General features: G+C 50.3%; 1 protein-coding gene across 6 annotated transcripts in view; it reads right to left on the bottom strand.

The window, feature by feature from the left end:
* scfd1 (sec1 family domain containing 1) overlaps positions 1-12,601 on the bottom strand; it is a 568,533-nt gene that overhangs the window by 123,500 nt on the left and 432,432 nt on the right. The gene's annotated exons all lie outside the window — the stretch shown is intronic.

The following is a 12,601-nucleotide window of genomic DNA, read 5'->3' as shown; positions in this document are numbered from 1 at the left end:
GATAGTGGGATATTTCTCGGCACTGCAGCCTCCGAGAAACATCCCGCTTAACGCATAATTTAGCAGACTTTAAATTAAATCTGCTGAATTGCGCCCAGAGTGATAGTTTGCAAGGACAAAGGGAATTTGTTTGAGCAGGGATAATGACGGTTGCTTGGAAGGGACAGTATCTGAGTAAAATGTACAATATCAGTTGTAGTGACAACCAGGAGGGAAAGTTGGGTGGTCTGCTGTCTCATGGGAATAGAATCAAAGGAAAATTGTTTCACATGAAGATGAGTTCGGAGAGGGCTTTACGGGGATGGTAGAGAAACTGGAGATAGGAGACAGAGATATGCATTAAATGAAAGAAGTGCAATTCCTTGGTGGGGGAGTGATCAAAAATATTTTTGCTTTGCATTGCTGTGAAGTGTTTCCAGCAACTGCTCATGGATAGTACCATATTTACACAGATGTGAACAATAGAGTTATTCTACCAGCAGAATAGTTAACGCATATTGCAGCCAACAAAGGCATTTTCAAGTATTTTTTGTGCCTTTTCATGTTTTAAAAAAAGGCTGTTTATCAACTCAAGTTGGGTACAGCTCCATTAATTTTTTTAATCTGCTAGGACCTAAGGATTTAAATGGTATTTCTCAATATTTTGATTATTCCAGCATAACAAACATCTGAAATAATGTTCTCCAGAAATACCCTTCGCATAGTATCAATAATGCTTTATTCACATTGTCCCCCAGCAAGGCTCTATCTCATGAGGAAATTGACCACAGAATTTGTAAACCGCAATTCCTCAAAGCAATAGCTGCAGGGAAAATCTTAATGCATTATCCACTCAAATCAGTGTGAAGTAAATGCTAATCTTGATAAAATAGATGTAATGGAGTTGCTCTGAATGTTTAGCCAACTCTGTGGAACCTTTAATGGCAAATATATTCACTGAAGACTCTTTTTATATTAATTCATTCCATAATTAAAATTAGAGTTTGAAGCACCACGAAACTGCTAGATTCCTTTACTAAAATAAAGGAAGCAATCTTGTGCAGATTACCCTGTTTCGCTACATATTTATTAAAGTTTTCAGCATCCTAATTCTGGACACGTAGAGCTAATAGTCTGAAGAAGATTAGTGTTTGCACACGAGTGCTAAAATAACTTTCCCTGTTATATAGTGCGGATATTCAATAAAAGTTGGCGCAACAAAAAGAAAAGGTTCAACGCATTGGCAATTAGATTTGCGAAGATTATGCAAAGATAAAAATGCAAATGTTTTTTCTGAGACAGAACAAACACACTTTCCCCAAAATTCATAAAATCCCTACAGTGCAGGGCTCATTCGGCCCATCATTTAGAACAAAGAACAAAGAAAAGTACAGCACAGGAACAAGCCCTTCGGCCCTCCAAGCCCATGCCGACCATGCTGCCCGACTAAACTACAATCTTCTGCACTTCCTGGGTCCGTATCCCTCTATTCCCATCCTATTCATGTATTTGTCACGATGCCCCTTAAATGTCACTATCGTCCCTCCTTCCAACACCTCCTCCGGCAGCGAGTTCCAGGCACCCACTACCCTCTGCGTAAAAAACTTGCCTCGTACATCTACTCTAAACGTTGCCCCTCTCACCTTAAACCTATGCCCCCTAGTAATTGACCCCTCTACCCTGGGGAAAAGCCTCTGACTATCCACTCTGTCTATGCCCCTCATAATTTTGTAGACCTCTATCAGGTCGCCCCTCAACCTCCGTTGTTCCAGTGAGAACAAACCGAGTTTATTCAACCGCTCCTCATAACTAATGCCCTCCATACCAGGTAACATTCTGGTAAATCTCTTCTGCACCCTCTCTAAAGCCTCCACATTCTTCTGGTAGTGTGGCGACCAGAATTGAACACTATACTCCAAGTGTGGCCTAACTAAGGTTCTATACAGCTGCAACATGATTTGCCAATTCTTATACTCAATGCCCCGGCCAATGAAGGCAAGCATGCCGTATGCCTTCTTGACTACCTTCTCCACCTGTGTTGCCCCTTTCAGTGACCTGTGGACCTGTACACCTAGATCTCTCTGACTTTCATTACTCTTGAGGGTTCTACCATTCACTGTATATTCCCTACCTTCATTAGACCTTCCAAAATGCATTACCTCACATTTGTCTGGATTAAACTCCACCTGCCATCTCTCCGCCCAAGTCAAACAATCTAAATCCTGCTGTATCCTCTGACAGTCCTCATCGCTATCCGCAATTCCACCAACCTTTGTGCCGTCTGCAAACTTACTAATCAGACCAGTTACATTTTCCTCCAAATCATTTATATGTACTACAAACAGCAACGGTTCCAGCACTGATCCCTGCAGAACACCACTAGTCACAGCCCTCCAATTAGAAAAGCATCCTTCCATTGCTACTCTCTGCCTTCTATGACCTAGCCAGTTCTGTATCCACCTTGCCAACTCACCCCTGATCCCGTGTGACTTCACCTTTTGTACTAGTCTACCATGAGGGACCTTGTCAAAGGCCTTACTGAAGTCCATATAGACAACATCCACTGCCCTACCTGCATCAATCATCTTAGTGACCTCCTCGAAAAACTCTATTAAGTTAGTGAGACACGACCTCCCCTTCACAAAACCGTGCTGCCTCTCACTAATACGTCCATTTGCTTCCAAATGGGAGTAGATCCTGTCTCGAAGAATTCTCTCCAGCAATTTCCCTACCACTGACGTAAGGCTCACCGGCCTGGACTTCCGGGTGCGGCTATGCAGAGCTAGGTCGCATATTCGGCAGCTCCCGCTTGGAATGGACTTTTGGGCTCTTTTACAAGGCCCCCACGGCATTTGTTTGACATTTCCCGGTGTGGGAAGAAGACTGCAGCATTCCCCTGACAGTGTCCCCCAAGAATGTTGTATCTTTTGGATACCAGACCCGGCAGAAACAGTAAAAGATTTGGCTTTAACTGCAGGATAAACAGAGCCTCTTCCAGCATGCAGGCGGGGGAAAGGGCAAGCTTAAAGCTGCAATCTGGCTTGACTCTATCAAAGGTGAATTCTAGCAGCAGAGGGAACAACTGTGAAAAGATCTACCAAGGCCATTGAAGAAGCAGGGACGAGGCTTCTGGTGGCGGCCATGGTGGAGCAGGTCGCGCATTCGGCAGCTCCCGTCTGGAACCGACTCTCAGACCTTTTTCAGGAGTTTCCATAGACTTTTTGGGGCAGACTGGTGAAGCAAACACTGCCAACTTCTATGAAACGGACCAGAAGTGTAACGGCCAAAGGAGCGGCACTGGAGCAACGGGAGAAGCGAGGGAAAGAAAACAAACTGGCGGCAGCCAGGGACAAAGGGGAGCTGCAGGAGTTCATCAAGCGCTGCTTCGAGGAGCAGCGTGAGGAGATGCGCAAAGAGATGTTTGCGCCTATGCTTTAGGCAATTGAAAGACTCGGGATCACGCAGAAGGCCCACGAAGCTAAGATCCAGGAGGTACAGAAAAGAGTCAGTCAGAACGAGGACGAGCTCGTTGGCCTGGCGGTGAGAGTGGAGCAGAACGAGGTGGGCGGGAAGACTCGAAGACCTGGAGAACAGGTCGAGGAGAAAGAATCTGCGAATCCTGGGTCTCCCTGAGGGAGTGGAGGGGGCTGATGCCGGGGCATACGCGAGCACAATGCTCGAGGCGATGATGGGCACGAAGGCCCCTTCGAGGCCGCTGGAGTTAGACGGGGCACATCGGGTGCTGGCGAAGATGCCCCAGGCAAATGAGCCGCCAAGGGCTATGGTGGTGAGGTTCCACCGGTTCACGGACAGAGAGTGGGTCCTGAGATGGGCCAAGAAGGAGCGGAGCAGTAAGTGGGACAATGCAGAGATCCGAATATACCCGGACTGGAGCACGGAGGTTGCAAAGCGGAGAGCGGGTTTCAACCGGGCCAAAGCGGCGTTGTACCGGAAAGAAGTGAAATTCGGAATGCTGCAGCCAGCGCGACTGTGGGTCACATACAAGGGCCAACACTATTACTTCGAAACACCTGAAGAGGCGTGGACCTTTGTACAAGCCGAAAAGTTGGACTCTAACTGAGGGTTTGTGAGGGTGGGGGGGATGTTTTGGGGTTTGAGGTGTGATGGTTGTTGTATATAGGGGGTCAATCACGTGCAGGAAATGTTACATGGGCTGGGGGAGAGAGACAAGGCGCAGGAGCTGCGCCAGAGGGGGCGGAGCGGGCTTTGGAAAGCGCGGGGTTTTATCCCGCGCGCGGGAAGAAAGGCGGGAAGGGGAACGAGGGAATGCATATGGATTGGGAGACTCCCACGCGGGGAGGTCAATGGGACGGCGGGGGAAGCCGGGGTCAGCAGGCGTCAGCTGACTTACGGGAGTGACATGGGGAGAGCCAAAAAGCTAGACAGGGGTCTAGCGGGGGGGAGGGGAGGGGGGAAAGGGGGGGGGGGTGGGGGGAAAGGGTTGCTGCTGCACTGGCCGAAAGGGAATGGGACACAGAAGAGGTGGGGGACTGGACGGTGAGGGAGGCGTGGACACGGGACTGGCCCAGACTGGCTAGTCGGCGGGGCGTGGGGGGGGTGAGAGCCCCTCCAATCCGGCTGATAACATGGAATGTGAGGGGCCTGAATGGGCCGGTGAAGAGGGCTCGAGTGTTCGCGCATTTAAAGGGACTGAAGGCGGACGTGGCCATGCTCCAAGAGATGCATCTGAAGGTGGCGGACCAGGTCAGGTTAAGAAAGGGATGGGTAGGACAGGTATTCCACTCGGGACTGGACGCGAAGAATAGAGGGGTGGCAATATTGGTGGGAAAGCGGGTGTCATTTGAGGCCAAGACTATTGTAGCGGACAATGGAGGGCGATATGTAATGGTGAGCGGTAGGCTGCTAGGGACGTGGGTGGTGTTGGTAAACGTATACGCCCCGAACTGGGATGATGCAGGATTCATGAAGTGCATGTTGGGGCGCATTCCGGACCTGGAGATAGGAGGCCTGATAATGGGAGGGGACTTCAATACAGTGTTTGCTCCAGCACTGGACCGCTCCAAATCAAGGACTGGAAAGAGGCCGGCGGCGGCCAAGGTACTTAGGGGGTTTATGGATCAGATGGGGGGAGTGGACCCATAGCGGTTTGCAAGGCCACAGGCCAGGGAATTTTCTTTCTTCTCCCATGTACACAAAGCCTACTCCCGGATAGATTTCTTTGTTCTGGGTAGGGCGCTCATCCCGAGGGTGGAGGGGACGGAGTATTCGGCTATAGCTGTTTCGGACCATGCCCCGCACTGGGTGGAACTGGAGCTGGGAGAGGAGAGGGACCAACGGCCATTGTGGCGGCTGGATATGGGACTGCTGGCGGACGAGGTGGTGTGTGGGAAGGTGAGGGGGTGTATCGAAAGGTACTTGGAGGCCAACGACAACGGGGAAGTGCGGGTGGGGGTGGGATGGGAGGCTTTGAAGGCGGTGATCAGGGGAGAGCTCATTTCCATTAGGGCTCATAGGGAGAATACAGAGGGTATGGAAAGGGAGAGGTTAGTGGGGGAGATTTTGAGAGTGGACAGGAGATACGCAGAGGCCCCGGAGGAAAGATTACTTGGGGAAAGACGACGGCTCCAGACGGAGTTTGACCTGTTGACCACAGGGAAGGCGGAGGCACAGTGGAGGAAAGCGCAGGGGGCGACCTACGAGTATGGGGAAAAGGCTAGTCGGCTGCTGGCACACCAGCTCCGTAAGAAGATGGCAGCGAGGGAAATGGGGGAGTCAAAGATGGAAGGGGAGCCACGGTTCGGAGTGCAACGAAAATAAACGAGGTATTCAAGGCCTTTTATGAAGAGCTGTACAGATCCCAGCCCCCAGCGGGGGAAGAGGGGATGAGACGATTCCTAGATCAGCTGAGATTCCCGAGGGTGGAGGAGCAAGAGGTGGCTGGTTTGGGGGCACCAATTGGGTTGGAGGAGCTGAGCAAGGGTTTGGGGAGCATACAGGCGGGGAAGGCCCCGGGACCGGACGGATTCCCGGTGGAGTTCGACAGGAAGTACGCAGACCTGTTGGCCCAGCTACTGGTGAGGACCTTTAATGAGGCAAGAGAGGAGGGGACCCTGCCCCCGACAATGTCGGAAGCGACAATTTCTTTGATCCTAAAGCGGGACAAGGACCTACTGCAATGTGGATCGTACAGGCCGATCTCGCTCCTCAATGTGGATGCAAAGTTGCTGGCAAAAGTGCTGGCCACGAGGATCGAGGACTGTGTCCCGGGGGTAATCCACGAGGACCAGACGTGATTTGTAAAGGGCAGGTAACTAAACACCAATGTGCGGCGGCTCTTAAACCTGATAATGATGCCATCGGAGGAGGGAGAGGCGGAGATAGTGGCAGCTATGGACGCGGAGAAGGCCTTTGACCGAGTACAGTGGGAGTACCTCTGGGAGGTGCTGCGTAGGTTAGGGTTCGGGGTAGGGTTTATCAATTGGGTTAAGCTCCTTTACAGAGCCCCGATGGCGAATGTAGTGACGAACCGGCGGAAGTCGGAGTACTTTCGACTGTACCGAGGGACGAGGCAGGGGTGCCCCCTGTCCCCCCTGTTGTTCGCATTGGCGATCGAACCATTGGCCATGTCATTGAGGGAGTCTAATAAATGGAGGGGGGTGGTCCGAGGGGGAGAAGAGCATCGGGTGTCGCTATATGCGGATGACCTGTTGCTGTACGTGGTGGATCCAATGGAGGGGATGGTGGAGGTCATGCAGACTCTAAGGGAGTTTGGGGAGTTTTCGGGCTATAAGCTCAATGTAGGGAAGAGTGATCTCTTTGTATTACAGGCGGGGGACCAAGAAAGAGAGATACGGGACCTACCGCTGAGGAGGGCAGAGGGGAGCTTTCGGTATCTGGGGATCCAGATACCAGGAGTTGGGGGACCCTACATAAACTGAATCTGACGAGGTTGGTGGAGCAAATGGAGGAGGATTTCAAAAGATGGGACATGTTACCGCTCTCGCTGGCGGGTAGAGTGCAGTCGGTCAAAATGGTGGTCCTTCCGAGGTTTCTGTTTGTGTTTCAGTGACTTCCCATCGTGATCACTAAGGCCTTTTTTAAGAGAGTAGGCAGGAGTATTATGGGGTTTGTGTGGGCGAATAAGACTCCGAGAGTAAGGAGAGGGTTCCTGGAACGCAGTAGGGACCGAGGAGGGTTGGCGCTGCCAAACCTGGAGAGCTACTACTGGGCAGCAAATGTGGTGATGATCCGCAAGTGGGTTATGGAGGGAGAGGGGGCGGCATGGAAGAGGATGGAGATGGCGTCCTATAAAGGAACGAGCCTGGGGGCGTTGGTGATGGCACCGCTGCCGCTCTCGCCGACAAAGTATACCACGAGCCCGGTGGTGGCGGCAACGCTAAGGATCTGGGGCCAGTGGAGACGGCACCGGGGTACAATGGCAGCATCGGTGTGGTCCCCGATCAGAGGTAACCACCGGTTTGTCCCAGGGAAGATGGACGGGGGGTTCCAGAGCTGGCATCGGGCGGGGATTGGAAGAATGGGGGACCTGTTCATCAACGGGATGTTTGCGAGCCTAGGGGTACTGGAGGAGAACAAAGAACAAGAACAAAGAAATGTACAGCACAGGAACAGGCCCTTCGGCCCTCCAAGCCCGTGCCGACCATACTGCCCGACTAAACTACAATCTTCTACACTTCCTGGGTCCGTATCCTTCTATTCCCATCCTATTCATATATTTGTCAAGATGCCCCTTAAATGTCCCTATCGTCCCTGCCTCCACTACCTCCTCCGGTAGTGAGTTCCAGGCACCCACTACCCTCTGCGTAAAAAACTTGCCTCGTACATCTACTCTAAACTTTGCCCCTCTCACCTTAAACCTATGCCCCCTAGTAATTGACCCCTCTACCCTGGGGAAAAGCCTCTGACTATCCACTCTGTCTATGCCCCTCATACTTTTGTATACCTCTATCAGGTCGCCCCTCAACCTCCTTCGTTCCAGTGAGAACAAACCGAGTTTATTCAATCGCTCCTCATAGCTTATGCCCTCCATACCAGGCAACATTCTGGTAAATCTCTTCTGCACCCTCTCTAAAGCCTCCACATCCTTCTGGTAGTGTGGCGACCAGAATTGAACACTATACTCCAAGTGTGGCCTAACTAAGGTTCTATACAGCTGCAACATGACTTGCCAATTCTTATACTCAATGCCCCGGCCAATGAAGGCAAGCATGCCGTATGCCTTCTTGACTACCTTCTCCACCTGTGTAGCCCCTTTCAGTGATCTGTGGACCTGTACTCCTAGATCTCTTTGACTTTCAATACTCTTGAGGGTTCTACCATTCACTGTATATTCCCTACCTGCATTAGCCCTTCCAAAATGCATTACCTCACATTTGTCCAGGTTAAACTCCATCTGCCATCTCTCCGCCCAAGTCTCCAGACAATCTAAATCCTGCTGTATCCTCAGACAGTCCTCATCGCTATCCGCAATTCCACCAACCTTTGTGTCGTCTGCAAACTTACTAATCAGACCAGTTACATTTTCCTCCAAATCATTTATATATACTACAAAGAGCAAAGGTCCCAGCACTGATCCCTGTGGAACACCACTGGTCACAGCCCTCCAATTAGAAAAGCATCCCTCCATTGCTACCCTCTGCCTTCTATGGCCTAGCCAGTTCTGTATCCACCTTGCCAGTTCACCCCTGATCCCGTGTGACTTCACCTTTTGTACTAGTCTACCATGAGGGACCTTGTCAAAGGCCTTACTGAAGTCCATATAGACAACATCTACTGCCCTACCTGCATCAATCATCTTAGTGACCTCCTCGAAAAACTCTATCAAGTTAGTGAGACACGACCTCCCCTTCACAAAACCGTGCTGCCTCTCACTAATACGTCCATTTGCTTCCAAATGGGAGTAGATCCTGTCTCGAAGAATTCTCTCCAGTAATTTCCCTACCACTGAAGTAAGGCTCACCGGCCTGTAGTTCCCGGGATTATCCCTGCCACCCTTCTTAAACAGAGGAACAACATTGGCTATTCTCCAGTCCTCCGGGACATCCCCTGAAGACAGCGAGGATCCAAAGATTTCTGTCAAGGCCTCAGCAATTTCCTCTCCAGCCTCCTTCAGTATTCTGGGGTAGATCCCATCCGGCCCTGGGGACTTATCTACCTTAATATTTTTTAAGACACCCAACACCTCGTCTTTTTGGATCACAATGTGACCCAGGCTATCTACACCCCCTTCTCCAGACTCAACATCTACCAATTCCTTCTCTTTGGTGAATACTGATGCAAAGTATTCATTTAGTACCTCGCCCATTTCCTCTGGCTCCACACATAGATTCCCTTGCCTATCCTTCAGTGGGCCAACCCTTTCCCTGGCTACCCTCTTGCTTTTTATGTAAGTGTAAAAAGCCTTGGGATTTTCCTTAACCCTATTTGCCAATGACTTTTCATGACCCCTTCTAGCCCTCCTGACTCCCTGCTTAAGTTCCTTCCTACTTTCCTTATATGCCACACAGGCTTCGTCTGTTCCCAGCCTTTTAGCCCTGACAAATGCCTCCTTTTTCTTTTTGACGAGGCCTACAATATCATTCGTCATCCAAGGTTCCCGAAAATTGCCGTATTTGTCTTTCTTCCTCACAGGAACATGCCTGTCCTGTATTCCTATCAACTGACACTTGAAAGCCTCCCACATGTCAGATGTTGATTTGCCCTCAAACATCCGCCCCCAATCTATGCTCTTCAGTTCCCGCCTAATATTGTTATAATTAGCCTTCCCCCAATTTAGCACATTCATCCTCGGACCACTCTTATCCTTGTCCACCAGTACTTTAAAACTTACTGAATTGTGGTCACTGTTACCGAAATGCTCCCCTACTGAAACATCTACCACCTGGCCGGGCTCATTCCCCAATACCAGGTCCAGTACCGCCTCTTCCCTAGTTGGACTGTTTACATATTGTTTTAAGAAGCCCTCCTGGATGCTCCTTACAAACTCTGCCCCGTCTAAGCCCCTGGCACTAAGTGAGTCCCAGTCAATATTGGGGAAGTTGAAGTCTCCCATCACCACAACCCTGTTGTTTTTACTCTTTTCCAAAATCTGTCTACCTATCTGCTCCTCTATCTCCCGCTGGCTGTTGGGAGGCCTGTAGTATACCCCCAACATTGTGACTGCACCCTTCTTATTCCTGATCTCTACCCATATAGCCTCACTGCCCTCTGAGGTGTCCTCTCGCTGTATAGCTGTGATACTCTCCTGAACAAGTAGCGCAACTCCGCCTCCCCTTTTACATCCCCCTCTATCCCGCCTGAAACATCTAAAACCTGGAACGTTTAGCTGCCAATCCTGCCCTTCCCTCAACCAGGTCTCTGTAATGGCAACAACATCATAGTTCCAAGTAGTAATCCAAGCTCTAAGTTCATCTGCCTTACCCGTAATGCTCCTTGCATTAAAACATATGCACTTCAGGCCACCAGACCCGCTGTGTTCAGCAACTTCTCCCCGTCTGCTCTGCCTCAGAGCCACACTGTCCATATTCCCTAGTTCTCCCTCAACGCTCTCACCTTCTGACCTATTGCTCCCGTGCCCACCCCCCTGCCATACTAGTTTAAACCCTCCCGTGTGACACTAGCAAATCTCGCGGCCAGGATATTTATGCCTCTCCGGTTTAGATGCAACCCGTCCATCTTATACAGGTCACACCTGCCCCGGAAGAGCTCCCAGTGGTCCAGATAACCGAAACCCTCCCTCCTACACCAGCTGTTTAGCCACGTGTTTGTCTGCTCTATCTTCCTATTTCTAGCCTCACTGGCACGTGGCACAGGGAGTAATCCCGAGATTACAACCCTCGAGGTCCTGTCTTTTAACTTTCTGCCTAGCTCCCTGAACTCCTGCTGCAGGACCTCATGCCTCTTCCTGCCTATGTCGTTAGTACCAATATGTACAACGACCTCTACCTGTTTGCCCTCCCCCTTCAGGATTCCCTCTACCCGTTCGGAGACATCCTGGACCCTGGCACCAGGGAGGCAACATACCATCCTGGAGTCTCTTTCACGTCCACAGAAGCGCCTATCTGTTCCCCTGACTATAGAGTCCCCTATAACTATTACTCTTCTGCGCTTTGACCCTCCCTTCTGAACATCAGAGCCAGCCGTGGTGCCACTGCTCTGGCTGCTGCAGTTTTCCCCTGATAGGCTATCCCCCCCGACAGTATCCAAAGGGGTATATCTGTTCGAGAGGGGGACAACCACAGGGGATTCCTGCACTGACTGCCTGCCCTTTCTGGTGGTCACCCATTTCTCTGCCTGCACCTTGGGTGTGACCACACTTACATAACTGCGATCTATGACGCTTTCCGCCACCTGCATGCTCCTAAGTGCATCCAATTGCTGCTCCAACCGAACCATGCGGTCTGTGAGGAGCTGCAGTTGGGTGCACTTTCTGCAGATGAAGCCATCCAGGACGCTGGAAGCCTCCCGGACCTGCCACATCTCACAGTCAGAGCACAGCACCCCTCTAACTGACATTGCGTCAATTAATTAAAATTAAAATTTGTCTTTTTTTTTTTAATAAATACTTTTTTTTTAAATTACAAAGTTACTGTCAACTATCTGTTTCCTAGCACTAGATTTCTAATAGAAATGCGATAGCTAACTATAATATCCTCCGATCTCTGGCTTAGATATCCTCTAAATTATAATTAAGTTATTATGTTTAATTAGTTCCCAAATAGTCAAAAAAAAAAATTAGGTTAGAATCCCAACCAGCCACTCAGGTCACAGCTTTTCTGTCCCCCCCGACACACACAATTTGAAAAAAGGTATAAAAGTAAAAATCACTTGCTTACCTTCTGAGATGTTCTCAGGTTCTCTCGCTGACAGAGACTGCTCCTCCACCTCCAATCCTTGGCCTGCACAATGCTAATAATATATAATATGATATGGCACTTACCTTACACCAATGGGTCTTATTATTAGGTTAGAGGAGGAGGGTGGGTGGGAGACACTACACGTGTAGTGTCTCGGGTTTCCTCTCCACCAGAATTTATTGGGGGGGGGGGGGGGGGGGACTTGCCAGAGGTCGAACTTCCGGTTCCCGCCGAAATCCAATGGGCTGCTCCTGTAAAGGTAAGGTTTTTAAACTCACTACTCACCTCCAAGAAGGCCCCTGCGCACCGCTGCCGCCGAAATCCAATGGGCTGCTCCTGTAAAGGTAAGTGCTTTTAAACTAACTACTCACCTCCCAGAAGGCCCCTGCGCACCGCTGCCGCCGAAATCCAAAGGGCTGCTCCTGTAAAGGTAAGGTTCTTAAACTCACTACTCACCTCCAAGAAGGCCCCTGCGCACCGCTGCCGCCGAAATCCAATGGGCTGCTCCTGTAAAGGTAAGTGCTTTTAAACTAACTACTCACCTCCCAGAAGTTCGAGTTACCCCCGGGAAATGCCTTTAGATATATGCAGGTGAGGGCTTTTGTGAGGCGACAGGTGAAGGAATTCCCGTTGCTCCCGGCACAAGAAGTTCAAGATAGGGTGATCTCGGGTGTATGGGTCGGGGAGGGCAAGGTGTCGGAAATACACCATGAGTTGAAAGAAGAGGGGGAAGCGCTGGTAGAAGAGTTGAAGGGTAAATCGGA

This window comes from Scyliorhinus torazame, chromosome 2, assembly GCF_047496885.1.
Source record: "Scyliorhinus torazame isolate Kashiwa2021f chromosome 2, sScyTor2.1, whole genome shotgun sequence".
NCBI lineage: Eukaryota > Metazoa > Chordata > Chondrichthyes > Carcharhiniformes > Scyliorhinidae > Scyliorhinus > Scyliorhinus torazame.
The sequence above is the reverse complement of the archived record's forward strand: the minus strand, read 5'-3'. Positions and strand labels throughout refer to the sequence as shown.